Raw genomic sequence first — 20,760 nt, 5'->3', positions numbered from 1 at the left:
AAGGTACCTAAAAAGAATTGAGCAAATGGGAGAAGGTAGATGGCCTAAAGTTATCTTCAATGAAGGCATGCGAGTAAAAAAAAGAAATTATGGATGACAGAAAACAACAAATGGTTGCAAAAATGGGATATTTACCTCAATGTCTATCCCACAAATAGCAAAAAGTAAAAGAATTTTTTTATAAAGAATTTTCATAAGTGTATATGGGGAAAATAGTTGGGTAAAAAGAAAAAGTATTTTGTTCAAGAATTCAACCCCACTTGGGATCTCCAACCGAAAGAGTACATTGGAGCTAGCATTCCATGGAGAGCAAAGATTCATATTTCTCAATTAAAAACTAACACGCATCAACTTCGGTGCGAAATGGGTCAATGGAAAAGACCTAAAGAAGCTTGGGAAGAATAAGTGTGTATTTTTACACTTCTAAAACAGTGGAATCAAAAAAACATTTTATTTTGAAATGTGTTGCTTACAGAGACATGAGAGACAATTACAACAATATGTTTTTCAGTGAAAAAACTATTAAAGTTGATCAGCTCATAATTAATTTGAATAATAAAAAAAATAAATTACAAAAGTGAAAAAATGGAAGCTCGTGGTTTCATAAACTATTTCACTGTTAATCTTTAAAATTTAATTCGAAATATAGTCGTTGTATTCATTTACATTTTGATAATATATTTTAAATTGATTAAAAAATATTCCTCTTGACGCTCTTTAAAGTTTGAAATGTGGCGCATATTCAAATATGTCATAAGTTACATTACTTCGATGGGTAGGCTAAGGAGATAATGCGGGTTGTTTAAAACATTAACGTTCAAATTAACCAATGTAAATAATGAAGGGTTGAATGATAGTGCCTACTCTCTTCTCTATTGCTGGCTATTTACGTTATATGTGAGAGGAGATCGTATAATAGGTTTAGAATATGATATTAATATTTTATTAAACTCAAATTGGACTGTGGCCTGAACCGAGCTCAATCCTCCAGCTTAGGTACACGTAGAGTTAATTGTAACGACCACCCAGCTGCCGTTGGCGTGAAGGAACGGTTTGGAGATTGAAATGACATACTCGAGTATCACTAGGATAAATAAATTTAACCACGTTTTCAAACCAATATAATCAGTAATAAATATGTTTTCTTTTAAATCCTAATTATGTTTTCTTAAAATGATGGGTAATTGCGAAATTTCTGTCAAAAGGGTGTGTTTTTTAAAAAAAATTTAAAGGTAAAGAATTTTATATTAAATTATTAATATTTTTTCCTACAGTGGTTTTAGGTCAGTGAGTGCCTGCTACATTTATAGGTAATAATCAGTATAAATCTACGCAAAGGGATTTATTCGTCATTTTAATATGTCGAGCCTAATCTCAAGGATGTCGAGAAGATTTGACTGCCTGAACCTTCCAATTGGCAAGATACTTAGTAACGAGAACTCAACCAACTAAACTATCTCTTAGAGCTATTATATAATTATTATTATTTAAATAAATATTTAATAATGGTATAGATATTTGAGATTTTTTTCTTCTTGTATTTGAAAATAAAATATATTCAATTCAATCTACATCGTTTAAATAGTTTTTTATTATTATTTTTTATTTTTATATAAATAACTTTGTTTTTATAATTTACTATAATATTCAATAAAAAAAAATAAGTTTTTTAAATTTATAAAATAATGAACCCATAGTTATTAAATACTTAAATTTTTTAATTAGTAGAGTTTAATTGCACCCAGAGTGTGAGGTATCTAGTTATATGAAGAAGCTCACAAAAATGAACTTAACATTAAATTGCATTAATTCTTTCAAAATTATGATCTGAATGAAATTTTATTTGCATTATTTTTTCTAAATACTTAACTTAAATTATAATTTCTAGGAAAAAAGTTGCAAAATCTACACAAATTTCACTATTGCATCAACTAATTTTGGTGTTATTTTTTATTTAAATAATTTCACTATTGCATCAACTAATTTTGCTATTATTTTTTATTTAAATGATATTTTCTATTATTTATTGACATATAGTGTAAAACAAACTAGTGCCCTATCAACATATTTTTGGGGTTATCATTTTTTCATTTGGTGTGATTGTTAACCAAAAAAACTAAAAAATTCTTTTTGAAGAAGATAACTTAAATAAAGGTTTTGATTATTATTATCATTTTTGTTTTTTAATTATGACGGTATTGAATTATTATGTAAGTTGTTTTGATAATAGTAAAATTTTTAAAGTTGAAATTTGGAAAAATGTTAAGAAATATAAATTTTCAACCAAAAAATAATAAAATTCATATATTATTATAAAGTAGATGGGAAGATGAATACATCTATTAAATTTTTTTAAGGGAGAATATTAAAAAATTATAAGATTACACCTTTGTTAAGTTGTGGCTATTTTGAGTTGCAATATACTTTATTATTTTTATTAACTAAACACTTCACATTTAGATAAGAATTTAGATATTTTTTTAGCCAAAAAAATATTTTTAACTCATAGATAAAAACTTTTTATTGTCAATTATTTCCTATGAGATAAAAGGAAATATAAGGTAGATTAAATAAATTCTTGGGTGAAAATGAAATCATCTTATTAAAAGCCTTGGCTTAAAGATTGGAAATTTTTCAAAACAAACTCGTAAGTTAGACGTTCAAATCCTTGAATATGGCAGGTTGTTAAGTCCTTCTCAAATCGGTTTTACAAGCTCTCCTTGTGTATTTATGTTATGTTATGATGGTTCCATCGACTATTCTATAGGAAATATAGATAATTCAATGACTCGTCCTCCTGGGTGCCACAAGACAGGAGGAGACATGTCATTCAATGTACTGAGATAAGGTGTGTAGGCCAAAAGTAAAGGAGGAATAGGATTGCATGACCCCTCTTTAATGACCATAATGTTAAGAGCCAAAATATGGTGGATATGGCTCCGAGGAGGAATGGATTTATGGAAATGTATTTGGAAACACAAATATGCATCTACAACCTCTCTCTTCAATCTAATAAGACTAAACACGACATCCTATAAAGCATTGAATGCGTTAATTTAGAAGCATAGATTTTAGGAAGTCAGGAATGGGATCACAAATCTATTTAGGTATATTCTTGGGAGTAGTTGTCTAAGCTAGAAGACCATGTGGAGCTTGCAAAACTAAGGGTATAAATGGTGGTGTAAGGTAAGGTTAGAATTGAAGATTACTGGGTAGAGGAGATGATCGATCAATGATGGTGTAATTGGCTACCCCTAGAGAAATGGAAACCCAAACCAAATGGTGAAATATGGAGAAAAGTTTAGAATAGCATGCAATAATGTTGGATCTCAATATTACACCAAGTTGATAAGCTATTATGGAGATATATGTCCAAGGGAACTTTTTCAGTTAGTGAAGCCTATCATTTAGAAGGTAGATATCATGATCAACCTATGGACGAGGTAGGGTTTAAGATATGAACAACATCTATGGCCTAAATTCTCTATTTTCCTTATGGATACTATTATAGAACAAACCTCTAAGATGGTATAACATCTAGAAATTCTAGATCATTTATTTAGTCTATGCACTTTTTCTGGATTACTATGGATTAAGCTTCAGGATTTCCTCTCCAAATCATATAGGGATCTTGATAGCCTTTAGAAAACCATCAACAGTCAATGGACATGAGATTTTGATAATTCAGTTCTCAATTACATATGGAACATTACCCCAAACTTTCTACTTGGGGGTATTTGGAAATAAAGAAATAAACATATTTTTAAAGGACGAACCATTAAGATAGAATCGATCTGGAACTGTTTTGTCAATTGAGTAAAAGAAACAGTCCTCACACTCTCTTGGTCCTCTTCAAATTGGTAGGCCTTAGGTATTAAATCCTAGATTCTACTTAAGTGGTTTCCCTCACCGCCCATGGAGCCTTCTTCATAAAATACTCCTCTTGTTATTGCCTCCAGCCTAGGGCTATGGATTCCCTCTTTCCCTTCCTTCTCAAAACTAAAATTTGATGACATTGCCAAGGGAAATGTTGGTCCCATAGGAATTGGAGATATAATCAGATATCATACAGTGATGGTTGTGTTCATATATTTTAGGACAATTGGGATTATAAGTCTAATAATGTAGTGGAATTAACAAGTCTAAAAATGGGCTTGGAGTATTCCCAAACTCAAGGCTACAATAATATCTTTGTGGAAGGGGGTTCAAATTCCATTATCAGCATCATCTATAGACTCCATGATGGATCCGATACCCATAAGGTCTCTATGAGTTCAAGGTTAGAATCCTTGTTAGAAAAGTTTGTGCACCTTCTCTGTCATAATTCATTTCTTATCCCACTCCACATAAGGCGAACAAGAAATAGAGCTAAGGATTTTTTAGCAAATTGTGGTTGCTTAGAATTATTTAACCCCATGGTGTCTATATGGAATGGCTTGCTTGATTCTTCCATGAAGGATACATGATGAAAAATGGTCTAGAAATCCTTCGTAACATCGGATGGGGTGAATTTGGAGATGGGGAGTGGGTTTCGACCTCCCATCCTAGGCAGTTGGATGGGTGGAAATGGCACCACACCCGTGACAAGTGTAATTCTAGACTGAATGACATTACTCCTGATTGTATTTGGGCAGATGGGGGGAATAGGTATTGTAAATGTTGAAGCCATGCAATCTGTACGAATTATGGTAATAATGACATGCTTTGGTTTGATAAATCGTCAATACGTATTCATGGTTGAGAATGGGGGAGGGGCACTCTAGTTTGCAGCGAGACACCCCCATGTAGATGCAGGGCATGAGATTGTAAGAAACTAGGGGGAGAGTGTTCATGACATCCTTTTATGAGTAGACAGTCGCACCACCATATATTCTATCCAATAGATGGTGGTAAGCTTGGACTTCCAATGTTGGCTTGAGACTCAAGAAAGTTTTAATTCTAGAAGGCATAATGGTTATGGAGATTGACATATTATTTGGCTAAACTGTCAACTCACAAAAGTCGATAGGGGAATTATTATTGTTTCTCTCTCCTCCCTTCTACCATCCAATAGGGATTGAACCACTTGTTTCACTATGTGATAACTATTTACAATTTTGGTTCCTTTTTTCTAGGTTTGTTTGTTATTTTTTAATTTATGCACTAATTTTGGTTTCATTTCCCCTTCTCAATAGAAGATATGTAGGGGTGGTAGTTTTTTACATGTAATTCATTTTCCAATGGATGGGTATTGACAAGGTTGATAGTAGCTAAGAGGACGTTAGGCTTATCTGGGTGTGGAATAAGGGGATTGTTTGGAGAATTGGCATCCTTTGGTGTATATACTTGATAGCCTTATAAATCCAAGATGCCTATTTTGTGTGGTTTGTCTCCCTAAAGATCACGATGTCTCCTCTTTTAGGGATTAAAGGGGTTTTTCTAGTCATCTAGTTTTCTATCCACCCTATGTTGGGAGGTGGGTGCAAAGGTTAACATTATTATGTGAGCCCTTATTTTATGGTGGCATGTTAGTTTCTTTGTTGACTCCTGTATGGGGGCTGACAATGATTAGGCTGTTGCTAACATTTTGGGTACCATGGCACTCATTAACAAGGTTGTTAAGTAGTAATCACCTCATCTTAGTCCGCTAACAATGTTTGGTTTCTTTAGTGTGTGGTGGTTCTCTCTTGGGGGTTGTTCATCTTGCAGAGGGCATGCCATGTTTTTCTTATGTGTCTCTAGGTGTCACTCTAGTCATGCCTCGTCAAAGGGGCTGAGTTAGAAGATGGGTTGCTTATTATGGAAAGCAAGATGGAAGAGTAAATACCTAGTTGCATATTAGCTTTGCGGCAATGTATCAGTAACACACTCCAACCCATGTTTAGGTGGAATTGTCTTAGTTTGATGGGGAAGCCCCTTCTCACCTTACTTCCCTCTTAGATTATAAAGTCCTTATTATGTGGGTAGATTGGAAGCCTAATACGAGACATATGAGAGGAAAATTCGATTAGTATATGTAGCCAGTAGACTTGTATTGGTAAATGAAATTCCTTCTAGGGAATATGCTTATGAACCGCCATGAATCTTGGATGAACTTGCTCCAATATTTTGATCACATACATGGGCATTTGAGGAACTATGATAGCAAATTGAAGAGGATTGACTACAGGCTAACAAGGATAGAACACCATCTCAACATCGCCCCAGTAGCTGATAGACCTCCAACAGATCATATCTCAATAGTAGACTCAGTCTCTAATCCCCTAATTTAACTTTGATTTCATTTGCATTTTTTATTATATTCCTACAACTTGTTTTACTTGAGATTAAATATGTCACCATATATATCAATTTGTTTTATGCTATCTCTATTAGTTTTTTTCTATTATGGTTACACTCCCTTAAAAATATCGAAATGACTTTTTGTAAACCTTGAAAAGTCAATTTTTTTTTACCGTTAATAAAACTATTCCCCCAAAAGATAACCTCAAACCTTATTATTCTTATAAAAAAAATTGTAAATCAAACTTTATTTATACATTTGTCAAAGAATTACCTATATCATAAAGACACAATAAAAAGGTAATTATAATATGAGATTAAAAATACTGAGTTATCGCAATTAAATAAATTTTGGAAAAATAATACAACTTTTTCTAGCTATATAAATCTCCATCGGCATTCTCATGCAAAACCTTACGGCTCTGAAGTGACTGTAATCTACATATAATGACCACCTGACAGACACAAAAATAGAGGTTAACGGCCTGCCCACTAATAAAATCCTCATGCACACTAGCTGTCTAAATCCACTTCTCTCCTAGTTCGAAAGTTTCAGTCTTGCGCTATGACATAGTGAAGCACAGGGTGTGATTGATTTGAATAAAAAACTAGTCTTTGCAATGTACATGGTTAAAAGCAGCCGCGCATGGGAAGGATCGAGTGTATTTCGTCCCAATCCTTTGTATCTGTTATCGGCGTCCAGGGCAGAGCAAAGGGAAGCAATGGATAGAAAACCAGAGGATCTCCGGTTCCTCGGCATCGCGGGAATCCTTGAAGAGGCCTTCAAGATCCTTCGCTCCCGTCCTAAACTGCTCGGGAGGCTCACCTTCAGCCTTGTTCTCCCCCAGTTTTGCAATTCTGGGGTACCTATCGGTCTTCCAACCTGTCCTGTTCCATTGGAATGAGATGCCTTATCTGATGGAGACCACAAACGCCGCAGCCGAGACGATGATTAAGGCATTTACCTTGGAACGGGCGGGACTCGTCTTTTTTCTAGCGGCCTATTCAGAAATCGTTTTGGCCTTTTCGTTGCTGCCCACGGCAGCGGTGGTGTATACCGTGGCCTCTATCTACACGTCAAAGGAAATTTCCTACGGGAGGGTTATGAGAATCGTCCTCAGGGTCTGGAAACGCCTCATGCGGACTTTCCTCTGGGTTTTCATAATTTTCTTCGTTTATTGTCGGGTCTCCCCATTAGTCAGCTTAGATAAAATTACAGAGAGTCAATATATTCTATTAATTTTGAATGAGGAAATTACACACATATTTATACAATCAATAGTTTTAAGATAGGAATGCTATCTTAGACGTACAATAGTGTGGTTGAGAGATTCTCTCAACCACACACTAAACTAGGAGAAACTATATTCTAGCTTATTCCTATTATGTAGGAACAAACTCCTCAATTAGAAAATTACAACCATAGACAAGTAGGAATTAATTATTTCCAACTCCCCCCTTAATGACTACTTGTCATGATAGTCAAATCCACCACCATCAGGCGAATTACATGTACAAAACCTCCAAAAACACAATCTGCCGCCCTCAGACAGATCCACAACTTCTCTGATCCCGCGAATCCCCTTGAAGGTGAATTGGCGCGATCCTGAACGAAAAACCTGCACCCATTGGCGCGATTAATGGCCTAACATACGCGCCAGTTGGCCTTCCTGGCGCTGCTGTCAGCGCGAAAAACGCACCAATCCCCTTCTACTCAGAAAATATCATCTGAGTCTGAGCCAGGTGTTCTGCAGTCCACCTGCTCCTACGAGCACAAAGCTCCCGTGTACACACAGCCACAAAGGCACCTCAAGCCACATAGGCGATTCAGCCACAAAGGCACTTCAGTCACAAAGACTATATAGATGGTTTCTGGCTCACCACCAACCATTCAGCCACAAAGGCAAGCTGGCCACAAAGGCACTTCAGTCACAAAGACTATATAGATGGTTTCTGGCTCACCACCAACCATCACATTACAGTGACAAAAGATGGTTTCAGGCTGACCATAAACCATTACAAAGTGGTTTTAAGATCACCACGAACTTTCAGATGCCTTCAAAAATCTCACATCTGATTCCACATTTTGGAGTTTCAGAGTACATACAATGACTATTACAATAACATGCTAGGGAGTCTATTCCACAAACCACACTAAGTCAAACAAACATCTACTTTGTTGTCCACCATAAACATTGTTGCTGCTCCTTTACCTCATCTATGAGGGGTCCACTGATAAAGAAACTGGAACATAGGCACTCACAGCCATACGAATATAACACAATTTTCCCTTCAAGAGCAATAATCCAGGACTCCATGGTCCAATTCTCCGTCGCATTATCACACAAATGCGATCATCATGCAGCTCCAACCACTATTGTTTGATGCCATTTTCATTGTCATGTCATCATCGTATCTGGTAGTAGAACATTCCTGCAAATAAATTTGTCTATTGTTGGGACGGCAAATTCCAACATAGATTTATACTCGTGACAATAGTTTGCCAAGCTAACTGTCACAAAAAGTAAATTAAATTTTTCCAACCAGATTTACTTTACTCACATGACCATTCAGCAAACAAACCACGCAGCAGGCTGGCGTAGTAGCAAGGCATCAAGAACGTTGAGGAGGTCTGCACATACCAACAACTCAAAAAATTACCCATGCTACTTTCTTCTCCACGCAACAACTCTTTGCTCCTGCACGCAGGTTCACACTTCATAATCACCGTCCAAATGGCATAAAACAGAAATATGAAAAAAAAAACCAGCTGAAAGGACCCCACGACCATCCAAAGCCAAGGGCATACGCGCAGAACAAGAACATGGTAAAGGATGAATTTCATCATCCTCGTCCATCTCAAGTACATGCCTTGCCCTCCTACTTATATCATCCAGCTTCAAAAATACAGGCAAGCTGGTTCACCACGACTCAGCATCCCAAGCGAAGGCACCACTTATGAGCTTCTGGAAAGCTTTCAAAACGCTTACGGACTGTCTCTAATGACTGTATCTCTCCAAGTCTTTGTCTTGCTCCAATAAGAGCGCCCACAATAGCAGATAAAACTGTGTACCAGATATACAGATCTGAAAAACTGTTCTTTACAATCTAACCGGAGCTTCCAGCCAATTGTCCACCTTGCAAGAACAAGACAATTGAAGTTGAAGGAAGCCCAAAGGCTTTTACCTTTGATTTTCTTGACTGACTGATACAAAGTAGCCTCAAAACAGCTTTGATTTGATTGTTAGGAAGCGACCTCCATTCATCGATGAAGCCTCGAACCGACACCCATCTAAGATATGCATTTGGATACCAGCAACCATATGATAACAGATCAGTCTGGATTATAATACAAGGAGAAGAATTAACAGAGAACATCTGCAAGGAGCTTGTACCGCCGACCGATTGCCTTGGATGTATTGCAGTGGAGTTTATTTTTGGCAATATTCCTCCACCTATTGATTGCCTTGTTCTTGTCAGTAGAGTGGCTGCAACATTGTTTCTTGGGTACCTGCTGCGCCACGCTTTTCAAACCGTCGTCCTCCTTGCAATTCCCGTTCGCATTCCAATGTTCGCCCAACTGCCCCAATTTTAACGCGTTCTCCTCCTTGCCGCAACGAACGACTTGCTTCGGCTCCACCCTAACATTGCCATTGCTGAACTTGAATCTGTTTTCCTTCTTAGTCGCAATTCCGTTTAGCCGTCTGTCATCTTCGTTCTCCCTTTGCCGCTTAACTGAGATCTCCCCATGCATCTTCTGCCGTCTATCAGAATAACTCTCCGGTTCGCTAGGGCAAGCCTGCGCAATCTGGAGCAAGAACTCGAACGCCTTGCTCCTGCTTTCAGTCAAGTTCACCATCTTCCATTTTCCGAGCTTCCCTTTGGCAACCCCTCCGTTTTTCTCATCTTCATAGAGGCACCATTCGCAGGCCCAGGCTTCCATATCCAGATCGGGATAAAGCTTGCTACAATACGTGTGCTGGAAGCGATAACCGCATCTCTTGCAGAGGAGGAGATCGCACTCAAACCCCACATCGCCGCACATCGTGCATTCCTTCGCCGCTTTCTCATTGCCTCTCAGACTAATCGTTGCCGTCTCCTTCATGTGACCTGCAGATTTCTCCGTTGTGAAGCCACAAGATTTTGTTTCGTTCTCCGGCGTCCGGCAGCGCTTGCGAGCGGCAGTAGATTTTTCCGGAATCTCACCTGCGCAATGCTTTGTCGAAGAAAGGGATTTGGCCGAGGCAGTCGTTTGTGTGGATGCTGCTTGGTCAATGGACGCGCAAGCATTTCTTTCTAGTCCCCCTCTGCCTATTTTCACCGGGGCTCGAACACCCTCCATGCTATGTCCAGTAAATCAATCAATCACTCCTCAATCTCTTGGGATCATTAAATACACAACTTCCGTTATGATCCGATCAAAAGCCTGCGCCAGATTGAGAAGGCGATCTCGACATTATTCGTACTAACTTTGGCTTCGCTGGGTACCTTCCTTTCCTTCGTCTCTCCTTGCTTGTGCTAAACCAGGCGAGCATTCTTCATACCCCGCTGGATGCCCTGCAAGTCCATCCACGCCACCGATGGAATGAAGTCTCCGATATTGAAGTATCCAGCGGAGGTCATGAGTTCCACCACCATGTCCTTGAACTCGTTGGCCTCGTCCCCTTCCGTCTTGAACACCCGTTTGCTCAGAATGATCTGCCCGATCATGTTGGCGGCGCAGATGTTCAGGAGGTCCGGCACATTCACCGTCTCTCCGCGCTGCGAGTGACTGAGAATATTCCGGAGCATGAAGCCCATCTCCGCGTCTCTTACAGGCTGCCAATCCTCCAACGCCTTTCCTCCCAGCATGTGCAAATACTCCATCGCCAGCAATACTTCCGATGCATAGAACATGGCCGCATTGTCGCGGAATCTTTTTTTCGGCTGTCGCTGCCTGAGAACATGGAGGTCTGCACCTGGGCAAAACTCCATGACCAGACACGACAACTGAGCCTCGTCCAAATGCGCGTACAGTGTCGACAGGAACGGATGATCTAGCGTTTCCAAAATCTCCCTCTCCGTCTCGGCCCTGATCATCTTATTCCGACCCCGCCGCGCAATTGTCGCTGCTACTGCTGCCGTTGCTCCAGTTGACGTCCGCCGGAGAACTGTGGCCGCTCAGATCAAGGTCGACGAGGTCCATCTTCCACCGTCCTCCATACGCTGCCCACACCATGTCCTGGTGTGGAGGCCACCACCATGTCGGACGTCCCCAGTTTGAGATAGACAACGGAACCACTGTTAATTCCACAAGCACCTCGAATCTGGAGTCGTGTCCGTCTCCAGGAACAAAATGCCAATATCGTTCGTCGTCACCCCAAATGATAGTTAAGGCTATTGCAGATAACATGTAACCCAATTTCGATGGGGATCCTTCCAGCCAAGCCCTCTTTGTGCCCCACAAAATAAAAATTGCGGCCTCAATCAATCCTTCCGTGGTTCGATCCTCCCACGGCATCAGCATCTCATCAAATGAAGGCTGTCCACTTCCCAAACGGCATAACAGAATGACCCCTGGACTCCACACATCAACCTTTGGTCCATAGTTGCGCTTCCACCACTAATGCAGGTTTCAATGAGTTAACCTCACCGAATTCACGAGCCTCCTGTGCAAACCGACATGTGGTTCGATCCGATGGCTGCTAACCTGCTAAGCCCAAAACTTTTCTTCAGGCAAGCTCGCAGCGATCTGCCCCCTTCGCTCATTACCACACCAACTTTCGATGGACAAACAAATAATGAAATTATACACTTTGCAGTCACTCTTTATTTTCCCTCATCCTAGGAGGGCCAAGCCCAGGATGGGCCAGGCCCTCACAGGCTCTGATACCAAGATAAAATTACAGAGAGTCAATATATTCTATTAATTATAGAATGAGGAAATTACACACATATTTATACAATCAATAGTCTTAAGATAGGAATGTTATCTTAGACGTACATTAGTGTGGTTGAGAGATTCTCTCAACCACATACTAAACTAGGAGAAACTATATTCTAGCTTATTCCTATTATGTAGGAACAAACTGGTCAATTAGAAAATTACAACCATAGACAAGTAGGAATTAATTATTTCCAACTAGCGTGATGTTGGTATCCAATGTTGTATTGTTCAATTTGAATTTGGCGGGCACTCAATTTGTGATAACCGGCGTCATCGTCAGTGAGCTTTTCTATATAACCATGGTGTGGCACCTCGTCAGCACTACATCCATCTTGGAAGACGAATACGGCATACGCGCCATAAGGAAGAGCCGGTATCTCAGGAAGGGAAAGCTGGTCACGACCATGTTACTCGACATTCTTTACGTCGTTTTCGTCGGACATATTGTATGATTTTTTGTGTGTGGTGTACTTAACAAAGACCACCATGGCGTGCTCAGTGCTGGGAGAGGGGCGTATGGAATACTCCTTGTTGTGTTGCTCTGTTTTTTTCACTTGATGGGGCTGTTGGCACAGAGCGTGCTTTACTTTGTATGCAAATCTTACCACCGTGAGAGCTTAGACAAATCCTCTTTATCAGATCACCTAGAAGGTTACCTTGGTGACTATGAGCCTCTCAAGGGTAGCATCGCTGAATTGGAAGATGGGATTTCCTTTCTATAGTTAACTGTGTGTGTGATTTTCTTATTGTAGATATTGATGGTATTATTTTCTTACTTCTGCTTGCCCATTGGTTTGTTCAAAATAATCCTACCCTCTGCAGGCAATAGCTAATTGAGGGTTGTTAGTTTTAGCTGTAACCCGGTGCACGACATTTCATTACTTCGAAATACTCAATGGACTCAATAATATGAAAGTGTTAATTCAACACAGTTCAGCTGTTCTGTAGACACTGGTCCATGATGTGGGTTAAACTCATTGTTGATATAGAGTAATGGGTTATAAATAAATTACGACATTGGAATGGGATGGTATGCTAAATTATAGCTATTTAAAAAAAAATAAAAAAATTTAAGCAATGTTTGAAGGTTTTAAAATTGGTTAAAATTTTTCTCTCACTACAGTTATGAAATATGAATTAATTAGCAATTGCACCACCACCAAATGTTGCAAAGGAAACACTCTAAGAAATAAATTAAAGAAGTATTGTGACATATAAAAAACATTTGAAGATAAAAATTAGTAAACAAAATGTATTTCAAAAGCAGAAGATAAAGAGAAAACACTTACATTATGCCAAATTGACAGATATATAACCTTTCGAAAATAGATTGCCTCTTAATCTTCAAAGATGGTCTTTCAAGTTTCAATAGCAAATATTTCATAGATTTGAAAAAATGAACGACCCCCATGCTTCACCAAGGAATTCTTTATCATATACACTCAACAACTCTTAATCTCCAAGGATGGTATTTCAAGTTCCAATAGAAAATATTTGATAGATTTTCAAAAAATGAATGACACCATGCTTCATCAAGGTATTCTTTATCATATAGACTTAACAATGCACTCATCTCGGTTGAATGTGAAAGCTTAATATGCTTTTCATTTCTCAAACCTTTTACATCTCTATTGGCTTCATGACTGAGCATGAGAGTAGCACATGCAAGATGGTTATTCTTCAGAGAATAATGTAGAGGGGTCTCTCTTGTTCAAGTGAGTATGTTTACACTTCACCATGCTTCTTTACTGCATGTCTGAGCATGAGAGTAGCACATGCAAGATGGTTATTCTTCAGAGCATAATGTAGAGGGTTGTCTCTTGTTCTTGTGAGTATGTTTATACCTCCCCCATGCTTCTTTATTACTAAAAGGGGTGCCTCAAGGTGGCCATAACCTGTAGCTATGTGAAGAGGAGTTGGTTTTGTATTGTTTCTAGATGTTATAGTAGCACCAGCATCTAAATTTTTTTCTATAACCAAATAATTTACACTGCATCCATTGAGAGGAGTGTCTTGTTTCAAAGCCCAATGCAGAGCTTTATTTCCATTTTGATATGTGTCATTGACTGGAGCAACAAATGACAACAAAAAATATAGAAGTGCATCATAATTTTCCTAGACAACTTGAATCAAAGGAGGCAAATAATTTTTTGAATGAGCATTCGAGCTATGGACAAACTGGAGAATACATTTTATGTGACTTGTCACTAATACAAAATTACATTACATGTAACAATGATCTTGAGAAATAATACGACTTAAGACATCCACCATCTTGCAAGAATGGAATCTTATGGAAACTATCTACATTAGCACTGTAAGTGAAAAGGAAACAATTTCACATTTGTGTCTCATGAACAACACACATGAAAACAAAAAGAATATATTAAGTGGAGAGATTAACCATAAATTATAAATATAAGAAATATGACAAATAGTTCCTCGGGTTGAATTTAAAGGCTTAACTTGCATTCGCATATACATTATTAACACCACAACATTAAAAACATTGTATCAGATAATTATACGAATAATCTATGTTCATTGAATTGTGTAAATAATGTTTGTGAATGCTTGACCATAGTCTCCTTAATTTTATTTTTTTTAACTATTATCTTCCTCAAAAAGAGTATAACTATTGTCTTTATCATTGCTTACCGTAACATGTTTTTATTATATCTTCTCTACATGTAGGGTAGCTTGGTTTTTCGATATAGTCCTTCCTTCTTCCATTCATTTATGCGAAATTCAATCATTTCCTATGACAGGGGACATTATGTCACGCATCTATACCCCTTCAAACTTCTTTGAATTGCATGCTTCCAAAAGAAAATAAAATGATAATTTGAAAAGACTTACAGGAAGAGGGATGTGTTGAGAAAATGGTCTTTGGGTTCTAAGCAAGCTCTTGTAAATTGTATTAGATCTAGAGACATCATAACATTGAGAAACACATACGGTGGAAAACTTCCAACAAAAACCTTTAGAGAATTCACATCATCAAATTCCTCACTGGAATAAGATCCTAGAGAAGATGCAGTTGAAGGCCGAGTTCCAACTCTTGCACCTGATAGAAGACTTGATGATGTTGATAAACGCTTAAGCTCATTGTATTCATGGGAAAATTTTCACTTGAACACATATGGACAGTTTCCATTTTTCTCATAATGCAGGGACAACTTGATTTTATAATTCCTTACCCCATAAAAAATGTTGGAACTTATTGCACTTCCATGAACTATTTCTAGTTTCTGACCAAAAAGAGACAATATTTGCCTACCCTTTTGAAGTTCTTCTTCTAACTGAGAAAATTGACAATCATTTCCCCACTCACACTTCTTGTATGGAGGCAGTGTAACTATCTTAGTAACAAGTATCTCCTTCACATTCAAAGTTGAATCTGAACTATTTATATGCTTGAAAACCTTACAAAAAAATAGACCCAATTAATTAGTAGGGTTTTGTTGACAAAGAATTGATCAAAATTCTCTTGTAGAGTTCCACAATGTTATAGTGCCCATACAAAAAATTAGTGGATCAATCACATTTAATTTAAACGGTTAGGGGATCCATCAAACTAAATTTAGTTTAAAAGGTTAGGGCCTCTATTAAATTAATTGTCGATCGATCACATCCATCAAATATAGTCCACTATAAAGTTCTCCATCGTTTAATTCAAACAAGTGAAATTATCCATATCAATCACATTTAATTGAAACCAGTAATGAATCCATCCGTCAAGTGGATCGACCACACTTAAATCTTTTATTTAGATGGTTAGTAAATTGATCAAAGTGGTGGAATCATGGATCAATCACATCCTTCACATATACTCTACTGTAAAGCTTTTCATATCAATCACATTTAATTCAACCAAAAAAACTCATAGAAAATAATTTATTTTGTACATTATTTTCTGGATGAATCACATTTGATTATAGGAGTTGTTTAAGATACAAAAACAATACAATTGATTGTTTAATTTTAAAATTTGTTAAAAAATCTTTTGAGGCTCATCTTAAATTATAAATTAAATCTTTAATTAAATGGTTAAATTTTAATTTTAATAAAACATAATTTATTTTTATATATATTTTTAATTTTATATTTATTAATTAAAGTTTTAATAATTTAAAATATTAAATTAATATATATTTAATCTATATTTTAATTTTAAATTATATTTATATAAAATATAAAAAAAGATGAGCAGCAGGTTTAATAAAGTGATTTTTTTTTGTTTTTTGTTAAATTTATTTTAATCTCATTGGAAATTAAGAAAATTATAATTTAATAGTATTAATTTTATAAATTAAAATGTCTTTAATGTCATTAGAAATTAGAAAATTATAATTTAAAGTGGTTAATTTTATAAATTAAAATGTCCCAAATGTTTTTCAATCAATTAAATCTATTTTCATAATTTAAATAATAAAACATTAAGAACCAGGAAAAAAATTATTCCAAACAAAAAATCCAAAAGAATACCCTAATTAAACTACATCAAATTAAAATAAAAATTTATATTATAAAAATTTATATTATGAAAAACTATGTAGTTAATATTATAAATTGCTAAATAAAAATTTATATTATAAAACCCATGTATTTAATATTATAAATGGCTAAATAAATATTTTTTTATTAATATTTAAAACATTATGGATGAATATAATATTTTTTATTAATATTTAAAACATCATAGATGAATATAGCTTCATCAAATACATTAAATAAAATGGATTTTTTAATAATTTCATTTATTAATTAATTTTCATCGTTTCAAACTTTTGGGCAACATAAAGTTTTTGCATGCGAGGGAGTAAATACTCGTTTATCATTTTGACATGAGGCTGAATGGAAGGTGACGAGATATTAGGGCATGTTAACTTCTCACTATTATTTCACGATATATTGATTGTGGATGTGTATATTTTTAACCGCTAAACCAATTTGTAGTATATTGGGCTTATTTATATTACTTTCCAGTAAGCATAATTTAGTGAATGAACAAGTTTACGACAAATTTTATTTGGGGCGGTCAAGTCGGAAAAAAGAATTATCACCTCTCAATATTATTCAATATCTCCATGCCAAAGTGCCGCGGAGGGTGGGGGCTTTTAGACTTGAGAATTTTCGGAAGGGCTCTGCTTTGTAAATCCCTGTGGAGAGGCATCTTCGAAAATGGTTCGTGGAGCAATATAGTACGGAAGAAATATTTGAGAGGGAAGGATCTGTCATTCTGGATGAGAAAAGAAAGGATCGGCTCTTCTATAGGGTCTCCAATTTGGTTAAGCCTCCGAAAGATCGGAAATTTTTTTGCGATTCCAATCCGGAAAAAGAATTCTCATTGGAAGAGATGAATTTATGAGCGGTGCTGAGGTGATCGAGGTTTACGATCCATTACTGAATTTTCTTCACAGGAAAGGTTTGTTTTATTGGGACAGTCTAATAGCAGGTTGGCAGGGTCTGATCCCTCTCTGGAAGGAAGCTGATAGTCTGGGGATGCCGATTGACATTGCTATACAATGGGATCATATCAGAATCCGTCTTAGAAATTGCGGAATCTTTCGCTCGGAGGATCAGGACTGTCTCATGTGGAAAAACTCGAAAGGGTTGTCTTCTGTTCATGTAAAAGATATTTATCAAGACTTGATCGGCCTTAAGCAACCTCTCCTTAGGGCTTCATTCTCGCACATCTTTTGGAAATCGGGCTGCCCTTCAAAAATGGTTCTTTTCTCTTGGTTGTCTTTCCACAATAGAAATCTCTCTTGGGAAAACTTAAGGAAACGTGGATGGCAAGGTCCTCGGGTCTGCCCCATTTGTTGGTCTACAGAAGAGAACAACTTCCACCTCTTTCTAGATTGCAGGAAAGCTCGTCAACTTTGGAAATCGCTGGAGCAATGCTATGGAATCCAGCATATGTCTCACACCTCTATTTCGGAAGCGTTCTTATGGAGCAGTATTAAAAAAAAGTCATGGAGATAAGTTTTCATCATAACTTTTTGGAGTATTTGGAAGTGGCAAAATAATTTTATTTTCAATAATAAAGCTTCCCCTTTTCTGGAAATCTTCTCCATCATTACTTCCACCTATGAATCAATCCTGCGGTGCCCTTCCAAGCAACCGGAACAGAATGGTATTGAGATCCCTCAGAAGTTGTCGTCTATGCCAAGGGCTTTTTTCGATGGAGCTGAACAGGGAGGTCTATGTGGATGTGGGGTCATAATCTGGGTAAATGAAAATAGTCAATTTCTCTTTTACTGGAATGGGGGGAGAGGATCCAACATCAACGCTGAGGCGATGGCCCTTGCTGGCTTTCTACATTTCTGTCTCTTTCTTAATCTACATGATGTCTCCATTTTTCGCGATTCGAAGGTCATGGTGGATTGTGTGCTTGTTAAGAATAACATTATTAAGCCACAACTCATTGGGTGGTTAGACAAGATCAAATTTCTATGGAATAGATCAGAGGGAGCCTCCATTCATCACATCAAGAGGACCCTAAATCAGCAAGCAGATGGTTTAACAAAAAAGGGTCTTCAAGCGGTTCCAGGTTTATGGTTTTTGCAGGTTTCTCATGAGGGGAAAATCTTCTCCATTCAGGATTTCTTCCCTCTCGACTTTTAACTTTTCCTTTTCTTTAGTTTTGGTTTTTCTCATTATCTTTTGGTTTTGTTTCCCTTCAATTCAGCTGTTCTCTCCAGATGATTGATGGTCTTAATCTTCTAATGATGTTGTTTCCAGTGGGCACAGATTCTCCAAGCTTGATGTCTATAATTTGGCTTTCGGGATGGCTTTTTTCTAATGGTCGATAGTTATGGTCACTTTGGCTTAGCGGTTAGTTCTTGTCTTCTTCATGCACTGTTAGACTATTTTAGATACATATCTCTCATGGCTGTCAGTTTTTTCTGGCATGCGTTGTTGATGCCCATCTGTATGGCTTATGCTTATTTTTTTGTGGCAAGTTTTGCCATCCCTTTGCTTATTTTGACCTATATGAGACATATATCCTCTAATGTATTTGTAGATATATGCTATGCTTATATTTCTGATATAAATACAATTATGCTTTTTCGTTTCTGAAAAAAAAACAATATATTTAAATTATGCTTAAATTTAATGTAGTGTTTGTTTTTATTTAATATTTTAAGTAATTAACATATGATTACAAAATATAACAATAAAAAAAATTAATGTTTTAATCTTAAGGTTTATTAATCTAAGGGTTCATATTTTTAGGGTTTAATATTATGAATTTGGGTTTGATATTAATCCCTTGGGTTTTAAGTATTAATCTCTTGGGTATATTATTCTTTTGGGTTTATAATATCAATCATGGTTAGCCATGGTCAACCATGTCAACCATGGTCAACCATGTTTTGTGAAATTAATCACGGTCAACCATGGTCAAACATTACATTATGACAAAGATTGTCTCAATATGATAATAATGGTCAACTATGGTCAATCATGGATAATATTGGCCAACCATGGTCAACCATGTTTTATAAAATCAAACATCATCATCTGTCAATGGTCAATGATAGTCGAACATGGAATTATCACAAAGATTTTGTTGATATAAAAATCAACCATGGTCCAACATCACATTGTGGGAAGGATTGTCTCGATGTGAAAATCAACCATCGGCAACCATTGTCAACCATGTTTATTTTAGCGTTTATAATATTTATCGTAGGGTTTATATGCCTTAGGTTCATAATATTAGTCCCTTGGATTTAATATTATTCCCTTGGGGTTTTGGTATTAATCCCTTGGGTTTATTATTCCTTTGGGTTTATAATATCAATCCCTTGAGTTTATTATTCCAACAATCCAACGTTGCAATGTGACAAAGATTATCTCGATACGAAAATCAATCATGGTCAAGGATGGTGAAGCATAGTCCAACATCGCATTGTGGCAAGGATTGCCTAAATATGGAAATCAACCATGGTCAACCATGTTAATTTTACGGTTTATAATATTTATCTTAGGGTTTATATACCTTGGTCTTATAATTTTTATCCCTTGGGTTTATTATTCTCTTGAGTTTATAATATCAATCCATTGGGTTTATTATTCTAAGGATTCATATTCCTAGGGTTTAATATTATTCCCTTGGGTTTAATATTAATCCCTTCGACTTATAATCCTTTGGGTTTTTAGCATTAATCCCTTGGGTTTATAATATCAATCATGGTAAACCATGGTGAACCGCAATAAATCATGGACACTCTTGGTCGACCATGGTCAAACATGTTTTCTAAAATCAAACATGGTCATCCCTGGTCAACCATGTTAATGTTACATTGTCACAAACATTGTGTTGATATGAAAATCAACCATAGTCAACCATGGTCCAAGATCGCACTGCGACAAAGATTGTCTTGATATGAAAATCAATCATTGTCAACCATGGTTCAACGTCACATGGCGACAAGGATTGTCTCAATATAGAAATCAAGCGAGGCCGACCATGATCGACCATGTTTATTTTATGATGTATATAACCTGGGTTATGATTTTTATCCCTTAGGTTTATTACTCCCTTTGGATTTTAATATCAA

At 36.6% G+C, this 20,760-nt stretch overlaps 1 pseudogene; it reads left to right on the top strand.

The window, feature by feature from the left end:
- The first annotated feature begins 6,983 nt into the window (after positions 1-6,983).
- LOC149219250 (uncharacterized) lies at positions 6,984-9,302 on the top strand (annotated as a pseudogene).
- Positions 9,303-20,760: the final 11,458 nt, after the last annotated feature.

The sequence above is a fragment of the Pinus tabuliformis genome, chromosome Q, assembly GCF_031772625.1.
Source record: "Pinus tabuliformis cultivar Carrire ecotype Pingquan chromosome Q, CPIR1, whole genome shotgun sequence".
Taxonomy (NCBI): Eukaryota; Viridiplantae; Streptophyta; class Pinopsida; order Pinales; family Pinaceae; genus Pinus; species Pinus tabuliformis.
The sequence above is the reverse complement of the archived record's forward strand: the minus strand, read 5'-3'. Positions and strand labels throughout refer to the sequence as shown.